Source organism: Panthera onca, chromosome X (genome assembly GCF_046562875.1).
Source record: "Panthera onca isolate mPanOnc1 chromosome X, mPanOnc1 haplotype 2, whole genome shotgun sequence".
Taxonomy (NCBI): Eukaryota; Metazoa; Chordata; class Mammalia; order Carnivora; family Felidae; genus Panthera; species Panthera onca.
The window spans coordinates 95404707-95428578 of record NC_138357.1 but is presented as its reverse complement, the minus strand read 5'-3'; the positions used below and the strand labels follow the sequence as shown (position 1 = coordinate 95428578).

At 47.6% G+C, this 23872-nt stretch overlaps 1 long non-coding RNA gene across 2 annotated transcripts; it reads left to right on the top strand.

Annotated features, from left to right (window-relative positions):
* Nucleotides 1-260: 260 nt before the first annotated feature.
* Nucleotides 261-23032, top strand: LOC145714258 (uncharacterized). Of its 2 annotated transcripts, XR_014136821.1 has the most exons (4): nt 261-1370; nt 7809-7897; nt 8005-8260; nt 22574-23032. It is a non-coding gene; the product is annotated as an uncharacterized LOC145714258 (long non-coding RNA). The 2 variants fall into 2 exon arrangements; XR_014136820.1 differs by lacking the exon at nt 261-1370 and having other exon boundaries at nt 6131-7897.
* Nucleotides 23033-23872: the final 840 nt, after the last annotated feature.

The window sequence follows — 23872 nt, the reverse complement described above, 5'->3', positions numbered from 1 at the left end:
CTCCTATAGGTGGGGCCTGGGGCAGGTGCCTAAGTCTGCCGGGCACGGTTTCCTCACCCATAAAACGCTGATAATCATATCTAGCCTGTAGGTCATGATGAGAATTAATTGAAATAATTCTCACAAAGTTCTTAGCATGTAATAGTAAACATGTTAATCAACCTTTTCATTCACTATGTATTGAGCGCGTACTTGGGGCCAGGCATTGTCCCAGGCACTGGGGATCTGGCGGTGGGGGTGGTGGGGGTGGGGAGAAAGAATCCAGTCCTTGCCCCCACGGAGCCCGCACTCTAGTGAGGGAGGGAAGAGCAAACAGATAAGTGTGTGACATACTGTCAGATAATGAGTTCTGTGAAGGGAAAGAAAGGAAGGTGGGGCCTAGGGAATGTGTGGGAGGGTGAATTGAGGTGGGGGCTCGGCAAGACCCCTCTGAGGCCAGACGGTGAGCCCACCGCAATGGGGGTGGAAGCGCTCTAGGCACAGGGACGAGCAAGTTCCGGGGGACCTCGGCTGGGAGCACGCTAGGAGAGCACCGTGAGAGTCTGTGCGCGTGCGTGCGTTTGTCCCCACGCGCGTGCGTATGTATGGGTAAAAGGGGACGAGATCAGAGGGGTGAGCAGAGGCTAGATCATTTGAGTCTTGGCGGCCACAGTAGGAACTTTTGATTCGGTTTTATTCTGAAGCTGTTAGAAACCATTGGACAGTGAGAACAGAGAGAGAGGACTTGTTTTGAAGTGAGCCCTTTGGCCGCTGTACGCAGAGTGGATGGCGGGGTGGGTAAGAATGGAGCAGGGCGACCTATTAGGCGGCTCTCCCAGGGTCAGGCAGGAGAGGCGGGGGCATGTGCCAGGGTGAGAAGCGGTCAGGCTCAGGGTCTGTTTTACAGTTAGAGCTGGCAACATTCGCTGACGGACGGAGAGTAGAACAGAGAGAACAGAATCCAGGATGGCGTGCAGGCTTTCTGCCTGAGCAACTAGGTCTGTGGTGGTATCATTTTGTATATTGGGCATATTAGATATTAGCAGCGGCAGCAGGAGCAGAAGCATCTTGACCTTCGAACCTGTTTAACGACTATCTGGAACACAGCCTGGAGAACAGAAGGGTCGCAAGCCATGATCAGGGTTAGTAGACTAGTGAATGTTGACTGATTTGTAACACCGTGGGCATAGAAGCAGGGCAAGGTGGCTTAAAAACTCAGTAGTGATCAACTTGGGCCTATACCAGCAGCAGCAGCACCTGAGAACTTGTTGGAAATGCAAATTCTTGGGTCCCGCCCCTGACTTACTGAATCAGAAACTTTGCAGCCGGGCTCCGTGCTCTGTTCCAGGGGATTCTCATGCGCGCTGCAGTGTGACAACCACTGGCCTAAGGTATTTCTTTGCTGCTGGGAATCTGAAGAAGGCTGCAGAGGTCCCCAGGAATGGATCATCAAGCCCCAGAGGGTCTGGGTGACAGGAGACCTACACTTGGGAAAGGAAAAGGAAGTCAAGAAGGTGGGAGGGGGGCGGTGCGTGGGGAGGCGAAAGGAGGAATCGAAAAAGGGTACTGTTTGGGGGTGTTGAAGCCCCTGGAAATGGGCCCAAGGGCTGCATGAAGAATCAGCTAGAAGCTTAGTAAACATAGCTTGTTGATACTTGTGTGTATATTCATTTAATTTGGTTGGCCCTTGGCATTTTAGGAGATTTTACTTTGAGAATTTGTAACCTTCCCAGCAGTCTGAATAGTTTAAAAGAAAAGGCCTTTTGAGGTGCCTGGGTGGCTCAGTTGATTAAGCAGCTGCCTCCTGATTTCAGTTCAGGTCAAGACCTCATGGTTTGTGAGTTCGAGCCCCACGTCAGGCTCTGTATTGATGGCGTGGAACCTGCTTAGGATTCTCTCTCTCTCCCTCTCTCTCTGACCCTCCCCTGCTCTCTCTCTCTCCCTCTCTCTCTGACCCTCCCCTGCTCTCTCTCTCTCTCTCTCCCTCTCTCAAAATAAATAAATAAGCATTTAAAAAACAAAGGATAAGGCATTTTTGGCACTCTTATGCACGCCGGGGCCAGAGTTTTAAAGGGAGACCACCTCCAAGACTAGCTGCTGAGGTAAAGATAAAGGATCACTCCCCCATCCCAAAACCTATTCTACAGATGTTCCTCCTAGACGGTGGACTGACTTTGAACTTTGGAGGGGTAGAGGCCTTATTTTTATAAGAGAGGCCTCTTTTCCTCCCCCACCCCCCCGAGACAAAAAGCCACAAAAGGCACCTCTCTAAAAGAAGGTCTTAAAATTGGGAAGTTTGAAGTGTTCCGGGCAACATGCCGGGCCTAGCACTGTCGGCTTCCCCTTCGTGCCACCGCCTCCCGGCCGGGGGGGGGGTGGGGGGGGTGGGGGGGGGCGGGCTCTCTGATCCCTTACCCCGCCTGGGCAGGCAGCTGTGGGCCTTGTGATCGGCTGACCCATTAGTTCCCGTTCCCCGAGAGTGCTCACAAGATGACTGGATACACGCGCGTCCCAAGGTGCCGAGGAACACGTGGGGATGCACGAGGCCCGCGTCGTCTCTTGAACCGGCATTGAGTTCAGTGTCAGGGAAACGGCTTTCCAATCGAAAGCTTCCGGCGTGCGTTGCCGTGGACCGGGTTGCCTTCTGTGCTCTGGTCAGGGTCTCTGTGACTGGCTCGTTGGCCCCCACGGGCCCCTACTTCGCTTCAAGACTTTCTGCCGCTCCCGCCTTTGAGGTTGGCCACATGCCATCGGCACGGCCCCTACCAGGGTCACTCTCCATTTCTCTGCCCATGTGACTTCTCAGCAGCTTTTGGCACCCTCCACGCAGAAAATGATGTTCCCTTTGGCATTCATGACCTCTGATCCACCCCTGACCTCCCTGGCTGCTAGCAGGCTCCTCACACTCTGGCTGTTTTCTTAAGAGTTAACACTCCAGATTCTATCCCCGGGCCCTCTTCTCTCGGTGGTCTTACCCGTTCCCGGGATTTCAACCGCTATCTGCCTCTATTCTCATGTGTCCCGATCTCCACCGCCAGCCCAGGCCTCTTTCCTGAATTTTAGACCCTGTGCTCCCCTGGAGTCCCATGGCCCTTTCCACTGCAGCCTGTTCAAAGTGAGTTCCTCCCCTGCCCCTGGAGGCCTGCTCCCGGCCCTTGTCCCTAATAACAATGAATTGCTCCTGACCTTGAATTGCTGTACCATCCTCCGGTCCCTCAAGCCTGACACCTGCGCATGCGCACCGTCCTTACCTGCCTCTCCCTCCTCCCTCCCCATAGCCAGTCACTTACCGAGTCTGCTTCTGTGAAATGTCTCCAGATTCATGACTTCTCTTGCCTCCAGCTCTAAAATCATTCAGATCACTGTGCCGCCTCCTCTCTTGGTAACCCTTGGATCTTCGCCACCTCACCACCGGCCCCCTGTGTCGGATCACCCGTCAGCCTTCTCGGACAGAGCAGCTCTTCTCAGCAGACCCTTCCACCAGGTCTGGAGCTGGTCTGGGGTTGAGAGCCGGGCGGGTTCACACGGGGCCCCTCAGCAGAAACTCCAGGCGTACCTGCACACTCCCCACCCTGGAGCCGATGACCCCCGCGAGCTGGTGGACTGTACGTCGACCCCCATTACCCAGCATATTAGAAATGAACGTGCACCGATGAGACACGGTCCCGTCTGGCTCGGTAATCTTCAGCCGTGAGCAAAGTGAGAAAATAGCACCTGTTTCCAAACCCTTATCTGTGGAGCCTGGAACCTCCTCCCTCCGTCGAGTCCCTTGGGCAGCATGTCTTGCTGCAGTGGATCAGAGTGTGTCGCAAGGGCCGCTCTGAGACACGGGGCAAGGATGAAGTGGCACGAGTGGACACAGGGAGGATGCCCCTGGCCGGGGTCGAGGGCTTTAAGGCGTGTGTGCTTCGGGGAGTCTATCTCAGTGTTGTGTGGGCGTCCCAAACCTGCGTGTCCTGTCTGGAAAGGAATTCAGACGCGCCACAGTATTGGGACAGTTGTAAAACTGGACTCAACGGATTGTCCCTTCACTTTGCCAGAAGGTAACTGCCTAAGCTGTGGGCATTCGGGAAGGAAATTGTTCCCCGTCCATTGAGCACGGTTCCTTTACTAGGGATGCAGTCTTTCTGGTCGGTCCCTAAAAGAAATGAGGTATCTTAGTTTGGGTTTCCTGGGAGAGACACTTTGAGTCAGAGAGGCGCGTGTGGCAAGTCTATCGGAAGCACCCTTTGCCCTCTGCCCTCAGGAGCAACACCTATAGGGAGGGAGGGAAGCAGGATGAGGCAGAGGGATAGCCTTATAGGCATAGAATAGAGACAAAGGGGCTGGGTCTCTGTACAGCCTCCTGCTCACCCTGCAAGGCCGTGTGACCTTGGCCAAAGAGGCCTCCCCATCAGCCAAGAGCAGTCTCCAGAGTGGGACTCGGCCTCTGCCAGTCCCGGTGGCTGAGGGCCAGAGTGCCTGGGGGGGGGGCGGGCGGGGGGCGGGGAATGTGGGCACCATGGTACCCGCCACGTATGGCTGAAAATGCAAACCCACCCGAGAAAAGCAACAGACTATTTTTCATGGCTACCAAGGAGTAAATGACTGATACCACAGTCTCTTTTGGTAAGGTTTGGATAAGGGTCATGGAAGTGGATTTGAGGTTGAGAGGAACAGGGACCAGGGTCGGGGAAGAGGAGAAGAGATCGTGAGGAAGGACGAGGAAGGGGAATCTGGATGGCTGGGGGCTTCTTGCTCGTGCAGTTCTGCTAGCAGGGAAGCCCCCATCCCCTGCCCAAGGATTGGTGACGACCCAGAGTTTCAGCTTGCCCGGAGAGAGACCCTGGGTGGGAGAAGATCTCTCTGTTCCTGCTCTCCCACTTGGCAAGCGGGGACTAGTGACGGCCACCTAATCTGGGGGCTTCAGTCTTTAGGGGAAAAAAGGGGAAAATACACATCGATGGCTGCTGCGAGGGATGCACCGATAAAAAACGAGCGCTTCAGTAATTGGAAGTGAGATCTAAATTATCATGAGAATCGCGGTGCTCAGGGGTGGGAGAGGTGATTCAACGCACTCCCTTTACAGATGAGGCAACGGGTTCAGGGAGCAGAAGTGACTTGCCCGAGGTCCCCAGCTTGTCAGTGGCAAAATCAAAACTAGGCGCAGGGTCTCTCTGACTTGTGGTTCAGTGCTCATTCAGAACACCCAGCTTCTGTAGTCTTTGTGGGCTGCCTGCCTTCAAAGCAGCCCCAGGGCCCGGCAGACTTGGGGTTTTGGAAGCTCCTGTACTATGCAGAGTTCTGGTGCTGGTGCTCCTGCCAGCCGGAAGGCTGGCCAGCCAGAGAGGCCTCGAAGACATTTGCATTTGGGTGAAAGGGGCCGATGGTCTTGGACTCACAGCTGAAGGTTTTCTGGGGTGGAAATTAAAGTGGCAGCAGGAAGCAGAATGCGACCTAATTAGCAGTTTGGTCTCCGAGGCTGACCTCCTTTCGGGAAAGCTGGCACTCGTAGGAGCATAAAGCAGCTGTCGCCTCTTCCCTGCCTGGCCAGGTGGGCTCAGAGCAGTGCCAGCCCAGCCGTCACCCCACGCCAGATGCCCTCCTGGAAAGAAGTCTCACCTCGCCCCCTAGAGCTCTCCATCCTATGGCTCCAAGGGGCTATGAAAACAAGCCACACTCCCAGCACGAAACCCCTTTAAAAGGCGGGAAGGAAGAGAGGGAACAAAAGCCTTTCATGTCTCCGGGGGCAGGGGGGAGGCTGGAGGACTTGAACTGTGCTCAGGAGGCGAGGGGGCTGGGGCGGGGGGAGGAGAGAGGGGGCAGAGGGCGGCTCCATGCGTTCACCAGCGTCTCGCACCTGTTGTCTGCTGTGACCACACGTGCGGGCGACCCCGGGAGCTGCAGCTAAACAGGCGAGCAGTGTAATTAATCCATTGTTTAGCATTATTGGAGCTCACTGCTGCGCGGATTCTTCCTGGCAGTTCTCCCAGCCCCACACGGGAGGTTGGGAGGTTCGTCAGCCTGACGGTGGTGGTGGCGGTGGAAGGAGCAGCAGGGAGGGAGCAGGGAGGGAGCTTGGAAGGATTGAGACGTCAGGTCCAGGGAAAGAATCCCCCCCCTTCCCCCAAGGAGGGACACTGCGTAGCTCTCCTCACCGCCCCCCCCCCCCCACTTCCGACAGCTAGGAAGTCGGTTGTCTGCCTCCTGCTGAGAAAGCTGGTTTCCACCTTGGTCCTTGGAGGCCGGCTGAGCTGTGGATACTGAGTGGTTGAGGTTTGCCCAGAGGCCGGGCGGCTTCCTGCTGCCTGGCTTTTCCGCTGGTGTGTGGTCAGCGGCTTTCCCTGACATAAGTGCCCCAAGCATCATGACACGATCTTAATGGCCTCACCTGGGGGTAAGAGGCACCATTTTCACAGTTCTGACTAAGCACCAGGCACTGGTGTAGTAAGCACGAGGCGTCTATTATGTCATTGAATCTTTACAACATCCCTACTTAGGCAGGCGCTCTCTGCATCCCTATTTTACAGATGGGGTCAGACACACAGAGACGCTAAGTCACTTCCCCAAAGTAGCACAGCTAATAAGCAGTAGAGGCAGGATTCAAACACAGAGTCTGGCTTCAGAGCCTGTGCACCCAACCTCTACACGTACCATCCCTGCCTGGGGCCGTGGTTCCTGGGTCATACGCCTAGAAGCAGTGGGGCATGAACAGTTTTTCTTGGTATCTTGATCCTTGCATCCACCCGCCAGAGGACATTTCCATTTCTGTCCCATGGATTCAGGTTACCTTTAGAGGGGCCTGGGAGTTTGCATTTTTTTAATGTCTATTTATTTTGAGTGTGTGTGTATGTGTGTGTGTGTGTGTGTGTGCCAGCAGGGGAGAGGCAGAGAGAGGGGGAGAGAAAGAATCCCAAGCAGGCTCTGCACTGAGGGCACAGAACCTGACTCAGGGCTCAAACTCACAAACCGTGAGATCATGACCTGAGCTGAAATCAAGTGTCAGACGCTTAGGCAGCTGAGCCGCCCAGGCAACCCTAAGAGTTTGCATTTTTAACCAGCACTCGGCATACCTTTTAGGAGGTCCTGGAGATACGGGATTACTTCAGCGCAGTGGTTCTCAAACAGGTGTGAAGAATAAACCACCACCATGGAGGTTACTGACGGCACCGATTGCCAACCCCTCCAGCCCCCACATTTCTGGTTTTAGACCCACTGGTTGGGTTTTCTCACCCCCTCACTTTCGTGGATAAAGTAAGACTGCAGACCTCTTCGTTCCATCCTGGTGCCTATCTGTCCTGATGTGCAGCTCTGGGCTGAGGCAGCCCCACAGGGCTCACCGACCCTCAGAGGCACGGGACGGAAGGAGGCGCCCCGAAGTCCTTGCTGACGGAGCAGGGATCACAAAGCAGCTCCAGCGATTACTGCTACTTAATCAGATGGTTATTGCATTGCCGGGGCTGGGTCTTGCTGGCTCTTAGCAGCGTGCAGCCGCCCCAGTCAGTACAGTGAAGGAGGCTTTTTTGCTTCGGTGAACCCATGGGGACAGTGGATGGTGCCTTCCTTTCTCTCCCAACTCCAGCACACTGAGAGGAGGAAAGCACATTCCTGGAACTGGACATCATCAGAGAATAAAACAGATGACCCAAGTGGGAAACCTACATACGGTCAAACCTTGGATTGTGAGTAACTTGTTCTGCGAGGCTTCCGCAAGACGAGCAAACATTTCTAATAAATTTTAACTTGATAAACGAGCGATGTCTTGCAACGCGAGTGGTGCGTGATGACGAATGTCACATGATCACAACTGAGCCAACGTTGTCTCTCTTTCTCTCTCTCTCTCGCTGCAGGAGTGTGGGCGATTGTCTCCTATGCTCGGATGCTCCATCTCAGGCCGTGGCATTTGGCAGAAATCAGTGATTTTTCAGAACGTTGGAAGGTACCCACAACGGCACTAGTATATTTCTTGTCACTTCAAAGCACCTACGGCCAGTCCTTTGCTTTTCCATACAAGAGTGAGCTCAGGAATGCTTTGCTTCATTCCAGTTCAGGCTGCCTGCAGATACAGACCCTTTCCTCGGCTGCCTCATTGCCAGTTACATTAAATACAGTCTGTGACAACAGTTTATTAATACTGTACTGTGGTCAATATCTATGCGAGCGTATACGGTGACCCCATGCAGAAAAGTATTCCATGGAGCCTACAGACAGCAGTGACTCCGTTAGTGATAGTGGAAGTCGTCCTACACATTAACCCTCCACTCCCATGTCTCCCTCACACCAGTCATGAAGGTTTTCAGAGGTAAGTGCAGGTTAATGTGTTCATTTTTCTTTACGTTTTGTATTTTCTTTATAATTCTGTACTATGTTACAGTACTGTACTCATTTTTATATGAATATCTTTGGGTGGTGGAGCACACATCTGAGTCTCCATTATTTCTTATGGGGAAATTCGCTTTGATATACAAGCGCTTTGGATTACAAGCATGTCTTTGGAACAAATTATGCTCTCAAACCAAGTTTTTAACATATGTGTATGTTACCTATATATGCATATATGTATGTATATACTTGCAAAGCCGTGACTCTTAGCTTGGGAGGCCAGGCCGGTGAGTTGTTTTCTGAGTTAAGTGCCAGAAAGGGAAGTCCTTGGTGGTAATGCTAATTAAAACTAGCCCTTGGGATAGGACGGAGGAGCCCAAGCCTCTGTATACAATTGGTTAAAACAAGTCCCATTGTTTGTTGGTTAGGAAGGTGTCTTCAGTTAGGTCCAGTGGCGGGGCTGGCATCCCGGCTTCAGTTCTGATACCTCCTGAGCAAATACAAGTATAGATCAAAAATCATCCTTTGACAACTTGCTGGGGCTGCTGGAACGACCCAAGTCTGCTCCCTGAGGTCACTTTGCACCCCTCCTGGGCTGCGTGGCTCAGCCACCAGCAGCACATTGGAAAGAAGGGCAGCCGATCCCAGGTCTTTGCAGGCCCGGCCTGGTGGTGATCCTTCCCTAGCTACAGGCAGACCAAAGCACACTTTCCGGGTGCAAAATTTAAGGAGGCACACAGTCTCAGGGTTCTGCAAGTACAGGGTCAAGCCTTGAGAATAAGTACCTCCTTAAGTTTTGCACTGGCCTCTGTCTAAGTCCCACTGTCTTCCAGGCTGTAAGGGAGGATGTTTTCAGTGTGTGGGTCCAGCTAGAAACATTCTCACTGGATGAACTATGGTTTTACTCCCTCCGGATCCATGCGATTTCCAGTTGTTCTTGGTTCCTCCGTGGTAGAAATGAATAGGGGGTGTTTCCTGGGACCAAGAAAAGAGAGTGGGAAGGCATGCATCTCAGAGTGTGTCAGATTTTGTTTTTAATTTTTTAAGTTTACTTATTTGTTTTGAGCGGGGGCAGGGAGAAGCAGAGAGAGAATCCCAAACAGGTTTCCCACTGTCAGCACAGAGCTTGACACGGGGCTTGAACTCACAAACTGTGAGATCATGACGTGAGCCAAAGCCGAGAGCTAGACGCTCAACCAGCTGAGCCACCCAGGCACCCCAAGGTGTGTCAGCTTTTGACCACGATCTACCTAGTTCCATGGATTTTACTCATGGCCAGGCCACAGCGGTAGAGGAAGTCTGTCCCATTACAGGGCTGACCTGAGGATTCTCTTGCTGTTCCCTCCAGGCAGAAACATTTTGTTTCAGGAGGTGTTTATTTGAAGTCTCGGGCCACGTGGAAATTAGTCCTATCAGAACTTACCTATAGGATTCTCCTGGCCAGTCATAAAATAGCACCAGCTGGACAAGTGTAGGAAAATAGTTTCCTGACTCCAGTTTCCTCAGTGTGGCTCCTTTTACAGTTTCCAGAAAAGCACTTGAGCCCAATCCCAGGTATGCTAATTCGCAGGTAAACACGGGCCTCTGACGGTCTTCATGAGCCACCGAATCATGCATGCCCCTGACTCTGTGTTGAATTGAGCCCCCATCATCCTGTTCTATTTTTTTTTTTATTTTTTAATGCTTATTTTTGAGAGAGACAGAGCGCAAGCGGGGGAGGGGCAGAGAGAGAGGGAGACACAGAATGCGAAGCAGGCTCCAGGCTCCGAGCTGTCAGCACAGAGGCCGATGTGGGGCTTGAACTCATGAACTGTGAGATCATGACCTGAGCTGAACTCGGATGCTTAACCCGCAGAGAGCCACCCAGGCGCCCCCATCCCGTTCTATTTTGAATGGCCTGTCATGAAGGCCAGCTGGTGTGGACAACCGTCTTGGTCCCAGTGGTTATGCCTCTCACCCAACACATTGAGCCAGGGCTGACTCATGATCATATCTTCATCCGGAGAAGAAGCAGTCCTTCCTGTGTAATTGCAATTGTCCTTGTTGGTCTACCTGGCAATTTTCAGCTGTTTCTTCTTGTTCCATCCTTCAAAGACACAGGGAGGAGCCAGCCACCAGCTGCTCAGTAATAAGCCTTCTTGTGGGGCATCTGAAAGACACCCGGGAAAGTGCAGGGTTAATGTGAGAGGCTCATTCCGATTCATTCATGCAAGGACCTCAGGAAGTTTTGTTGTTGAATTTTTTCCCGAACATCAACTATGCATAATGAAGTCAGTGCAGGATGGGCTTTAAGCCCAAATTCACTTGCTTTGGGATTCGTCACTCAGGCTCCTATATTAAATTCACCTTGGGGTCTATGGTAAATTTTATTAAATGTGACTTTCCTCTTTACGGCTAGCATAAACATTTATTATACATCCTGTGATATATGTTTCCAGGAAGTAAGGAAATGCAGTTGTGGAAAGATATGATTCCCAACTGATTTGAAATATAGACGAATAGCATGTTTTAGAAAGGGGCCGGAACTTTAATGGAAAAAAGTAGTTATCAGATTTTTTTTCCTTGGCTTTCTCTGTCTTCTCTTCTGGCACCAGTTAAAGGAACATTTCTCAGCCCTTCTCCCCATGCACACAAAAGATGATACCTGATATGAAATGCTGTGAAATCCTGCTTCATTAAAGCCCACAAAAGCTAATGCACAGCTCCCCTCACACTGCCCTAAAATGGGAACAAAGAGGCAGAATAATGTCAAAATAGAACACAAAGGAAAAGAGTTTGTCCTCTGGGCCCGGGAGATGAAAGATATCAGGAATCATCCGTGAATGTTGGGCTGGGCCAATGTTTCTAGGGCTCATTTCGTGGATGAGGGGGGATTGTCAGACCGGGCAGCCCGTGTAAACACAGCAAGGGTGTGGGCAAGGCGCTCCAACAAGGGCCCAGGCAGTGTTCCTGTTAACAGTTCGGTCACCGGCAACAAGAAGGACTATGTGTGTCAGGATAGGGACAGATGACCAATCAGGGCAGACAGACTTCCACTCACTTGCTGCGCGACAGAATACCCCCACAACAGCAGTGTCGTCTAGGGAGCTTGGTTGGGGGACCAAGGAAACAGGCAGTTTCGGGCCGTGTTCTGGGTTCTTCAAGGGAGGTGGCTGTGAGAGAAAGCACATCCTCTAAGAAGCCGTGTCGCTGCTGGTAGCATAAACAACCCTGAAGACCAAGCCACTTGGCTTCGTGGCTTTACTAATGGTGGGCGGTAGATCACGGATGGGGTTAGTGCGTTCCGTCAGGTCAGAACACGACCCCTGGAAAGGTGAGCGGGCAGATTCAGAGTAACCTCGTCGGCACCACCAAGGAATGGTAGAGCTACGGTTTGAAATCTAGCACGATGGGACACAGTTATACGATACTGTCCGTAAAAGCAGTGACAGAACACAGCCTCGACCCTTTCCACCAGCCTGTATTGCCGCTTCACTTAGACTCCTTCAACCTTCTTCCTCTTGCAGTATTCTACCATCCACAGCTAAAGCCAGTTCCTGGGTGCTGGCCCTGGACCCCGTGAGGAGAGAAACGATGAGGGCTGGACAGCCACTGGGATCCTAGCTTCTCTGCTTGGCAAGTGAGGCCGTGTCTTCCTTGGATTACTCAACGCCGAGCCAGAAACAAGTATTTGAGAAAGGGTAGTTCTGGGGGGGGGGGGGGGGAGTGATTCCAAAGGGCAAGAGTGGGGGAGGGGGAGAGTGGAGACAGGGATGGAGAGAAAGTCAATACAAAGGAGCATTATCAGGGCCTAGGTCTTCCAGGGCTTCCTAAGAAGCATATAGAATGCCTCCCAAAAATGTCTCCTAAAAGATGGGAGGCAGGAACATTAGTTCCCTGGCTCCCATCCGGCAGAGGGCTAACCCTGAACTTCTGAGCTGTGCCTGCAGTGGCCTGGGACTCATAAGTGCCTTGGGGCAGAGAGCAAAGGCACGGTGCTCATTCTTGGTGACGCTCATGAGCCGCAGCTGACCTTGAGCTGTCCACCCTGGTCACCGTTAGAGATTGTGACCAATAGGACGTGTGACAGGGCACCAGGCACATGGACTACAGGAAGTGTGTCTGCAGCACGAGGAGATAATATGCTAGCACAGGGGAGCCAAAAACTGAAGGGAGCTTGGACAAAAGTCCCCTCGGCACATAAGCTGATCTGGGAGGATTCAAACTGACAGAAGTAAGAAGAGCTGGGGAGGGTGGCTGGGAGTTGGGTGGGGGATACTGTCAGGGAAAAGGGCAGAAGTCCTTCTGGATACCCAGCATCCTGTGCATTATAATGCACTTGAGCCCTGACCCAACAGAGTCCTCAACACGAGGTCATAAAGGAGGTGAGACCATACTTTAATGAGATTTTCTGGTTCCAACCTTAATAAACCTCTGTGGGTAGGGACCAGGATGGCCTACATAGTATTGATTTGGGGGCTACGGCAGGGTCATGCCTTTGCGAGAGTATTTAGAAAGCTTGCAGTGCAAGGAACGGGGTGTCGGGAAACAGGGAGGGCTTGGACCAGAATCCTGATTAGACTTTTGGAGCTATTTGCCCTACAAAGCCAGAGTCTAGACACTGCTGCTTCTCCCTGCCACAGAGCACGTTGGGAACAGTTGAGGGTCTGTGAGGCGCTGCAAACTCAAACTTGCCAAAAGAAAGGAAACGTCCGTCGTGCATGTATATGGTAAACGCTTCGAGAGAGAATCTGAAGATTACAAGCCTCTGAGATGAGTAGGATGAAGTCTGTCTGGTGGAGCTGATTAAATATGATGAAAGGATCACAGAAGATACACACGGCCAAGACCCATTAAGTCGTCCCTCAGCAATGCACTCGCGCCTCCAAATACCACGGGCTTGGAAGTTACAGTGGCCGTATATTATTGGCCTTGTCAGTGTCCCTCCTCTGGAGAACCGATTTCACCTCCGTTCTAGGTGGTTCTGGTAGGATATTAATCACACCTGCCCACCTCCACCATCACGTGCTCCAGCCGCAGAGGGGTCGTGGAAGGACTGGCCAATCAAACACTTCCATTACTCTGATCACAGCAGTGCCTTCCACGATGGGTGTGTGACTTACACAGGAACAATCGAAGTGTTCACTGAGATTTGATGTATGGATGCTGGCAGAATGAGGGTTTCTCATCTGTTTGACGGTGAAGCTTCTTGAAAATAAAGCAACACCAAGACAGAAGACAAGTTGAAAGGTGGAGAGACTGACAGATACCGTGGAGTCCAGGATCCAACCGTGTGTGATGCCACTGTCTCTTCCAACTTCCCGGTTACGTGAACAAATAAACTCCCTTTGTGCTTAAGCTAGTCTGGCTTGAATTTCTATCATTTGCAATGGAGAGGCTATCTCATACGGTATTTACTGAGCACATAAGGGGGTCTGTGCTAGATATAGTGAGTTGAATGTTGGTTCCCAAAGGCTATATCCCTGTCCAGAAGCTGTGAATATGGTTTATTTGGAAAGCGAGTCTTTGCAGACTTAATTCCTTTAGGGATCTCAAGATGAGATCTCTTGGATTATCGGGATGGGCCCTAAATCCAATGATGAGTGTCCTTATAAGAAACACAGATTCGAGACCCATAGACGTAAGAGGAGAAGATACAGACACACAGAAGAGGAAGCCGTATGAAGACAGAGGCCGAGATTGGAGTGATATACCCACAAAAAATGCTGGCAGCCCCCAAACGCTGGAAGAGGTGACGAAGGATTGTTCTCTAGGGCCTCCAGAGGGAGTACACACCTGCTGATACCTTGATTTCATACTTCTGGCCTGTAGAACTGTAAGAGGATAAATTTCTCATTATTTGAAGCCACCCAATTTTTGATAATTTGTTATGGCAGCCACAGGGAACTAACACACTTGGTACTTGCCAACAATTCAAACTGGAAAAGAAAGCATTGTTGCTCTGGAGATGGGGCATACCTTTATTTATTATTTATTTTAAATAATTATCATACAGTAACTGTGTTAATGGAATTACGGGCGAAGAAGAATGGCTCATGCAATGAGTAAGCAACCTTGGGTAAGTTGCTTAACCATTCTGGGCCTCAGTTTCCCAATCTGCAAAACAGGAATGGCAATAATACTTTATTCATAGCATGGTCATGATAGTTAAATGAGATAACATACATTAATTTCTTGGAACAGAGCCTCACACATGGTAGGTACCTAATAAATGTTATTCTGGAGGAACTACCTTGTAACATAACGGCCCCAGGGAAATAGAAAAAAATGTGGGGAAATCACAGAGAAGGAGAAGCCTGTGAACGTGACCCCATAAAGCTGTTTATGAATTTCTGTGATCAGCCCATACCTGTGCATGCACGGATGTGATCCTGAACAGTGTACTAAAGATATTGAGAACTGAACAAAGAAATAGACCAATGTGCAGGTCAAAGACTGGCCTATGGGTCCGGCACACATGAGACAGGTCCAAATCGTATAGCAAAGGCTTTGAAAACAGAACTGACATTGAAACCACAGCCCAGGGGCACCTGCGTCGCCCGGTCGGTTAAGCGTCCAACTCTTGATTTCGGCTCAGGTCATGATCTTGCAGTTCTGAGATCGAGCCCCGTGTGCTGTCAGCACAGAGCCTGCTTGGGACTCTGTCTCTTCGTCTCTCTGCCCCTCCCCTGCTCTCACATGTGTTCTCTCTCTCTCTTAAAATAAATAAATGAATATTTAAAAACAAAAAAGAAACCACAACCCACAGGAGGCTGGTCAGAATCGGCAGCCGGAATGCAACTAGGTTTATTGTCTACTAAAACAAAACACAGCAACATTCTCCACAAGATTTAAAGAAGAACCAGAATCTGATAACATTCAGAACATCTAGATGCAATCCAAAAATGACTCAGTATACAGAGAACCAGGATATAATGGTAAGATGATACAAATGCTGGAATTGCCAAACTGAGATTTGAAAATAGCCATTGTAAAAAGACTTCAGGAAGTAAGGGCAAACACTATCGAAATGAATGGAAAGGTAGAAAATCTCAACAACATCAAAAATAGAAGATATTTAAAAAAAACAGTGGGAGTTTTAGAACAAAAAAATACAATAACTCAAATAAGAAAAAAAAAAAAAAAACCCGCCTCACTGGATAGGCTCAATAATACAATGTAGATGGTGGCAGAAATGATCAATAGAAATTAACCAATCTGAGTAATAGATAAAAAGACTGAGAAAAAATGAACAAAGCCTCGGGAACTCTGGGGAAATACCAAAAGGCTTTATAATTGTGCCATCAGAATCCCAGAAGAAGAGGAGAAAGAACTCTATGTTGAAAAAATATTTGAAAAAATAATGGCTGAAAATTACCGTTTGATAAAATACATAAACCTATAGATTCAAGAAGATGAGCGAACTCCAAATAAGATAAACTCAAATAAATCTATAGCCAGACACAGCATAATCAAACTACTGGAAATTAAAAACCAAGAAAAAACTGTCAAAATCAGTCAGAGAAAAACAATGCTTTATTTATAAGAGAACAATTATTCCAATGGCTGTGAATTTCTCTGCAGAAGCCACAGAGGCCGAAAGAAAATGACACAGTACTTCTCAAGTGCTGGAAAAACAAGAACAGTTAACTGAGAATTCTATATCCAGTGAAAAGTATTCTTCGGGAGTAAAGGTGAACTCAAGATATTCTTAGATGAAGGAAAAGTAAGAGAATTCATAGCCAGCACACCTGTGCTGAAATAATTGCTAAAGGAATTTCTTCAGACAAGTGAAATGATACCAAGACAAAGCTCGGGACATTAGGAATGTGGGACGAGCAAACAGAAATAGTAATGTAAATAGTAAATAATTATTTACTATTACTAAAGGATTTACTGAGTAGGTAACATTGACTATTTCTCTCCTCTTGAGTTTTTAAAGATATGTTTGACAGTTGAAAGGAAATGTATCGTGTTGTTTAATAGGGTTTCCAGTGTTTTTAGATGCAATATATAAGACAATTACGACATAAATGTAAGAGGGTACAGGGACCTATTCAGTGTTAAATTTCTTCATTCCACTTGAAATAGTCAACTATTGATTCTAAATAGAATGGGGAAAGCCAAATACGTATATTCTAATATCTCGAGCAACCAAAGATCTCCCAAAAGAGATATAGTAAACAACAATAGATGAATTAAAACATATATTTAAAAATGTTCAAATAACCAAGAGAAGGCAGGCAAGGAGAAGCAAAATAGTGAAAAACAGAGGGAACAAACAGAAAATGACATTGTAGAAATCAAAACATTTTCATAATTATATTAAATACACATGGTCTAAACATATCAATTGAAAGAGACGGTCAGCATGGATTCTTTTTAATGACTGAACTATATGCTATTTACAAGACACTCGCTTCAAATATAATGATATAGCCAGGTTAAAAGTAAAAGGATGGAAAAATACATGGACTAATCAAGAGAAAGCTGGAGTGGCTACACTAATACTGATAGACTTCAGAGCAAAGAATATTACCAAGGGTGAGGGAGGGAAGCACATACGGATAAAAGAGTCAGTTGCCGAGAAGACAGGACAACAGCGTATGAGTATGTGTCTAATGACAGAACCCCATAGTACGTGAAGCAAAAACTGACGAAAAGGAGAACGAGACGAATCCACAACTATAGTTGGAGACTTTGACACTCCTGTCTCAGAAATTGACAGACCTAGTATACAGAAAATAAGGCTATACAGGAAGTGAGCAGCACCATCAACCAACTGAATCTAATAGACATTTTTAGAAAATGTTACCGAAAACCATCAGAATACAGATTTTCAAGTAAACATGGAACATTCACCAATGGAGACCATGTCCTAGGTCATAAGATAAATTTTAACAAATGTAAAAGATTTACAATCAGAGTATGCTCTCCAACCATAATGGAATGAAGCCATAACTCAGCAGAAAGGTAACAGGAAATTTTCAAACATTTGAAAATTAAACACACGCTTCTAAACAATCCTATCAATCCAAAAAGGAAGTCCCAAAGGGAAATTAGAAAATCTTTTAATTAAACATAAGTGAAAATAAAATATTCAAAACAAACAGTGCTTCGAAGGAAATTTCTAGCATTAAATGCTTATATTCGATAAGAAAAGGGGCCTAATTAAATCTAAGCTTAAACCTTAAGAAGCTAGGAAAAGAACGAAATAAGGGCAATGTCAATGGACAGAAGAAGATAATAAAGGTAAGACAAAATAATGGAAATGAGAACAGAAAAACAATAGAGAAAATCCATGAAACCAAAAGATGTTCTTTGAAAAGATTTCCACAATGATAAATCGCTACCAATATTGACAAGGAAGGACGAAAAGAAACCAATTGCCAATGTGGGGAATGGATGAAGGGTTATTGCTACACACCCCATGGCCATTGAAAGGATAATAAGGGGATATTATGACCCGTTCCACCCACATGGATTTGCCAAGTTAGTTGAAATGGGCCAATTCCTTACAGACCACGAATGACCAAAATTCACCTAAGATGAAGTAAATAACTTGTATAGTCCTGTAACACATTAAAATATTCGTGGAAAATCTTTCAAGAAAGAAATACGGAGGCCTAGATGGTTTCACTGGAGAATTCTACTAAACACTTAAGTAAGAAATAGCACCAATTCTATGCAATCTCTTCTGAAAATATAGAGGTGGGGATTTGGAACACTTCCAAATTCATTTTGTGAGGCCAGCATCACCTGATACCAAAATCGGACAGAAGCAATGTAAGAATAGACAACTACAGACCAATATCTCACATAAACAAACACACAAAGAACCCTCAACAAAATATTAGAAAGTTGAATCTAGTGGTACTGACTGCAGTCCTTCCAAGAGCCCCAAAGAACTGGTGGGCGCTTCCTCCATATTCTCCCTCTGACTCACCCCAATAGTAAAATCAAGTTGGCAGAATTTCCCTGGAAGGAGCTTTTCTACACATCTAGCTGCCACCGGAGGGATGGGCCCCCAAATCACCTACTTTTTGATAGCCATTGGGACTTGTGTTCATGAGTCCTACAGGATCACAGCAAACAAAGAAGGAGTTTCTAAATGAGCACAGAAACACCCTCTGTGGCTACGTACCCAGATTCAGCACAGAGGAAGGAGAAGATATGCCCATGTCTTAGCTGCTGCCTGAGGGTCCAGCTTCTAATCACCACCCATCTAGGTGCTGATGGCGAGCCACCTGTTTGGGACACTAATGAGTCTCGGCAAATCCTCAACTACCAGTTGCCACTAAGAGCAAAGACGGCAGATCAGACAATCACAAAGGTTTGAGGAGCAACCAGGAACTCGGGCCAGGCAGACTGATAAGGTTCACGTCCAACACGAGACCAGTCTGTCAAGACTGGGAGAGGTGGCTATTTTATCTAACGCGCAGAAACCAACATAGAGAATCAAGGAAAATGAAGAAGAATATGTTCTAAACAAAAGAACAGAATGAATCTCCAGATATTGATCTTAATGAAATGGAGATGAATGATTTACCCATTATAAAGAGTTCACAATAACGACCATGAAGATGGTCACTGAGGTCATGAGAACAATGCGTGAACAAAGCGAGAATTTCAACAAAGAGGCAGAAAATACAAGAAAGTACCAAACAGGAATCATAGAACTGCAGAGTACAATAACAAATGAGAAATTCGGTAGAGGGGTTCAGCAGAAGACTAGATTCAACAGAGAAAAGAATCAGTGAACTCAAAGATATGGCAGTAGAATTCATCCAATCAGAGGGACAAAAAGAAAAAGAATGAAAAAGTGAAGAAACCTAAAGGAATTATGGGATGCCATCAAGGCGACCAATATATGCATTATAACACAATAGCAGTAGCCACGATATGGAAACAACCTACATATCCATGGATGGATGAATGAATAAAGCAAATGTTATACACACACACGCACACACACACACACGCACACACATACACACACACACACACACACACTGGAATATTATTCAGCCTTGAAAACGAAGGAAATCCAGTCATTTCCTTCCTAGATGAACTTGGATGAACTTGGGGCCAGTATGCTAGGTGAAATAAATAAGTCAAACAGAGAAAGACAAATACTGCGTGGTATCACTTATATATGGAATCTAAAAAAAAGTGAAACTTATGGAAACAGAGTAGAATAGTGAGTGCCAGGGGCTAGAGGGTGGGGGAAATATGGGGAGGTTGGTAAAAGGGTATAAACTTTTGGTTATAGATGAATAAGTTACAAGGATCTAATGTATAACTTGGTGACTACAACTGGTAATACTGTATTGTATGATTGAAGTTTGCAAAGAGAACGGAGCTAAGTGCTCTCACACAAAATCTAAATATATGAGGCCATGAATGTATTAATTATCTCGATGGTAGGAATCTTTTCATAACATGTACATGCATCAAACCACCATATGCTTTAACTATATTATCATTTTTTAAAGTTTATTTATTTATTTTGAGAGAGAGCACGAGTTGGGGAGGGGCAGAGAGAGAGGGAGAGAGAGACTCCCAAGGAGGCTCTGCACTCTCAGCGCAGAGCCTGATGTGGGGCTTGGACCCACGACCTGAGCCGAAATCAAGAGTCGGATGCTTAACTGACCGAGCCACCCTGGCACCTCTATATTACCCTTTGTCAATTATACTCTATAAAGCTGAAAAGAAACACAAGAAATGGATAAGCAAACTGTTACTTGCATACAGTAGAACATTACTCAGGAATAAAAAGGAATAAAAACACAATTTGTATGACTCAGAGGGTGAGTGAAAGAATCCAGCCTCAAAAAGTAACACACTGCATGATTTCATTTATATGACATCCTCTAAGAGTTAAGACTGTAGTGGCAGGGAACAGACCAGCGGTTGCCAGGGGCTAGAGGTAGGGACAAGGAATAGCTAGCTACAAAGGGATTTGGTGAGAGATGTTTTTCTGGCCATGGAAATACTCTCTATCGTGATATGGGTGGCGGTTACATAAAAATAGGTGTTAAAATTCATGGAAATGTATGCCTTCCCCCTAAAAATCGATTTTGCTTTATGTTAGTCTAAAAAACAAAATCAGGGCCCCTGGGTGGCTCAGTCGCTAAGCGTCTGACTTCGGCTCAGGTCATGATCTCACGGTTTGTGAGTCTGAGTCCCATGTCGGATGAGCTCCAGCCCCGCATTGGGTGAGCTCGAGCCCCACTTCAGGTGGACACGAGCCCCGCTTCGGGTAAAACACGAGCCCCGGGTGAGCCCCACTTCTCTCTCTCTGCCCCTCCTGGGATTCTCTCTCTCTCTTTCTCTCTCTCTCTCTCTGCCCCTCACTTACTTGTGCCCTCTCTAAATAAGTAAGTAAATAATAAAAAAACAAGATAAAAAAAGAACAATCTACTAATCATGAACGCCGTGTTAGCATCCCTTGAGATAGAACTTACTGTCGCTCTGTCTTAACGCGCATGTGGAAAAGAAGAAGCAGTGATTTGCTTAAGTCCGTGTTTCTCAAACTTCACCTGGGGATCGTGTTAAGATGCAGACTCGAATATGAGAGGTGGGTGGATGAGTCCTGAAATTCTCCACGGGATGCCAGTGCTGCTGGTCCACGGCCTCCACTTCGAGTAGCCAGGGGCTAATGTTCTCCACCTTGTAAATCAAGACCAAAATTCACATTCTGATGGTCAGAGACAGAGCCCAGTGCTCTTTCTATCCCACTACTGTTATCTCCAGAGATTTTTTTTCCTCCTGCTGCAGTTTGATAGAAGGTAACGCGGCAGTTAATTACAGGCTGCCAGTTCCAGCGTGCAGTGCTGTGCAGCAGGAAACAGAAAGCACCCTTTTTCACAGTCAGCTATGGGTAGTTGTCTCACCTCCGGCAGATTTAACCGCAGGCACATCGTGCTTCGGGACTGAACTTGTAAAAAATAGTGGGTTGAGACTGATAAGCCCATTGTAGGCATCGCTGGGGCCCCTTGGAGGAGAAAGGAGAGGAGAAGAAAGAAGTGAGCGGGCTGAGGAAAGAGAATGCATGTAAACTGGACGAGGATGGAGGTTGGAGGGGGGAAATGCCTGGACTCCTTCTGCGGTCGGCTAGGGAATGATTACTATAATAAGGGAATCACAAGCATGCTGCTAATGCTTCCTGGTCGGGAGCAAGCCACAGCTGCCCAGGTGGACTGCCGAGCAGCGCCTGTGCTGAAGAAGCCTGATGATGATTATTTATTTGCATCACGGAATCCTCATTTTGCGGGCCTGGCTGTCTCAGCCTGCACGCTGACTGGCTGTCCAGACATGCGGCCATCCCTGATGATGATGGATTTCGGAGTTAGCCCCACTCTCTTCCTTTGCTCAAGGCCCCATGCTCTTTAACAAGCATGCTGTAGAAACGTGTGTGACCGTCCTGCTCCTGGGATAGGGGGCCAGGGACTAGTGAGAGGCTCATAGCAGCGGGGCTTGGAATATTTGAGATGTGCACAGGACTCCTTCATGCTTCCCCGGTTTTGGTTTAAAAGGATATCCTGGGTTGTACTGGCAGAGGCTCCTTTCCTTTCCTTTTTTTTAAGTTTATTTATTTATTTTGAGAGAGAGAGAGAGAGAGCACAAGCAGGGGAGGGGCAGAGAGAGAGAGAAAGAGAGAGGGGGAGAGAAAGAGAATCCCAAGCAGGCTCAGCACTGTCAGCGCAGAGCCCCATGCGAGGCTCAAACTAGTGAACGATGAGATCATGCCCTGAGCCAAAACCAAGTATCAGACGCTTAAGTGACTGAGCCGCCCAGGAGCCCCTCCTTTCCTTTTTAATTTACTTTTTACAATGAGATATAACTTACATATAATAAAACAATCAATCTCAAGTTTGACAAATTTATATGTAAATGTGTATGTAACCTGCCATAGGATCTTGAAACTCTTTATCAACCCTATAGACAGAATATGGCCAGTGCTCATCGCACAGTGGACGTGCTAATGGGAATCACCGTCGTGGTAGCGAATCAAATTCCACTGGCTTTTGTCCCATCACTGATAGAGACCCTCTCTACAAGTGGCCCTTCCGGAGATGTTCTTTATGTGCTCAGGAAGGAGTCTTTCTTACTGCATCAGCTATTTGTGCGGTGTTGCTGCATAGCTTATCAACTCAAAAACCTCCATGGCATTCAACTGCATTTATGGTCCACGCAACTGGGGGGTATGATGAGCACTGGCTGATCTAGGCTGGGATTCTAATACTTCTTGGCCAGAGATTGGCCAAGCGAGGCTGGGTCCAGCTGGGATAACGACTGCATTCCACGTTAGACCATGCTGTCCCGGACCCGTTTTTCTCACGGCGATGGCAAAAGAATGAGAAAGGAGAATTGGAGCCGGCACGCTATGTCTTCTGCCTTGTTCTCTTGGACACAGCGGTCAATGGCTGAACCCAGGATCAAGGAGTACACTCCGCCTCTTGATGGCAAAGGGTGCGGATACGAGGAATGACATAGCATCGTGGTCGTTGACGCCATGCGTCACACTTGCCGAGAGATGCTGCTTTCCCTCTTTCATCGGGCGCCAGAATCTCCCACCGGGTACCACCACTGCTCCACGCCATGGGCGGGCCCACAGGGGAGGCGCCAGACTCATGTCAGGCCTCAAGCTGTCGGGGGGGAGGAGAGGAGAATGCAGTGCTCCCTTCTTTGTTATAAGCTGGGTCATAGATGCTTATCACCCTGAATCTCTTAGAAACCTTAATAAAATGGTTTTTTACTTATGGCCCTTCTCTCTCTAGGAACAGTCTCACCCTTCGTGTTAGGATGGGAGGAATTTAAGTGAGAGCCCCTAGGTGTACTCAGAACGATTGCTCTCCTCCAAGAATGTGGTCAAACTGGAGTCTGTCTTCTTCCCAAGACAACCTCGGGGAATACTAATGAGGTCGTATCAAGTTTCTTTGCTTCGTTAACAGATCTCCAGCCATTTCAGCACGGTTTGGGCCTAAAATATAGAAATCTGCTCTCATGATGACTGTCCAGTTAATGACTTTTTGTCATAACAGCTTTTAGAATTTATTTATTTATTATTTATTTTTATTTATGTTTATTTTTACTTATTACAGCTTTATTTTATTTTTATTATATATATACAGTATACTGTCAAGTTAGCTAACATACAGTGTATATATGCTATGTGCTCTGGGCTTCGGGAGTAGATTCCCGTGATTCATCACTTACATATAACACCCAGTGCTCGTCCCAACAAGTGCCCTCCTCAGTGCCCATCACTCATTTTCCCCGCCCCCCCACCCCCTTTCACCCTCAGTTTGTTCTCTGTATTTAAAAGTCTCTTATGGTTTGCCTCCTTCTCTGTTTGTAACTATTTTTTTTCTTTTCCTTCCCCCATGATCTTCTGTTAAGTTTCTCAACTTCCGCGTATGAGCGAAAACGTATGGTATCTATCTTTCTCTGACTGACTTATTTCACTTAGCATAATATCCTCCGGTTCCAACCACATTGCTGCAAATGGCAGGATTTCATTCTTTTTCATTGCTGAGTAGTATTCCATTGTATATATAAACCACATCTTCTTAATCCATTTGTCAATCGGTGGACATTTGGGCTCTCT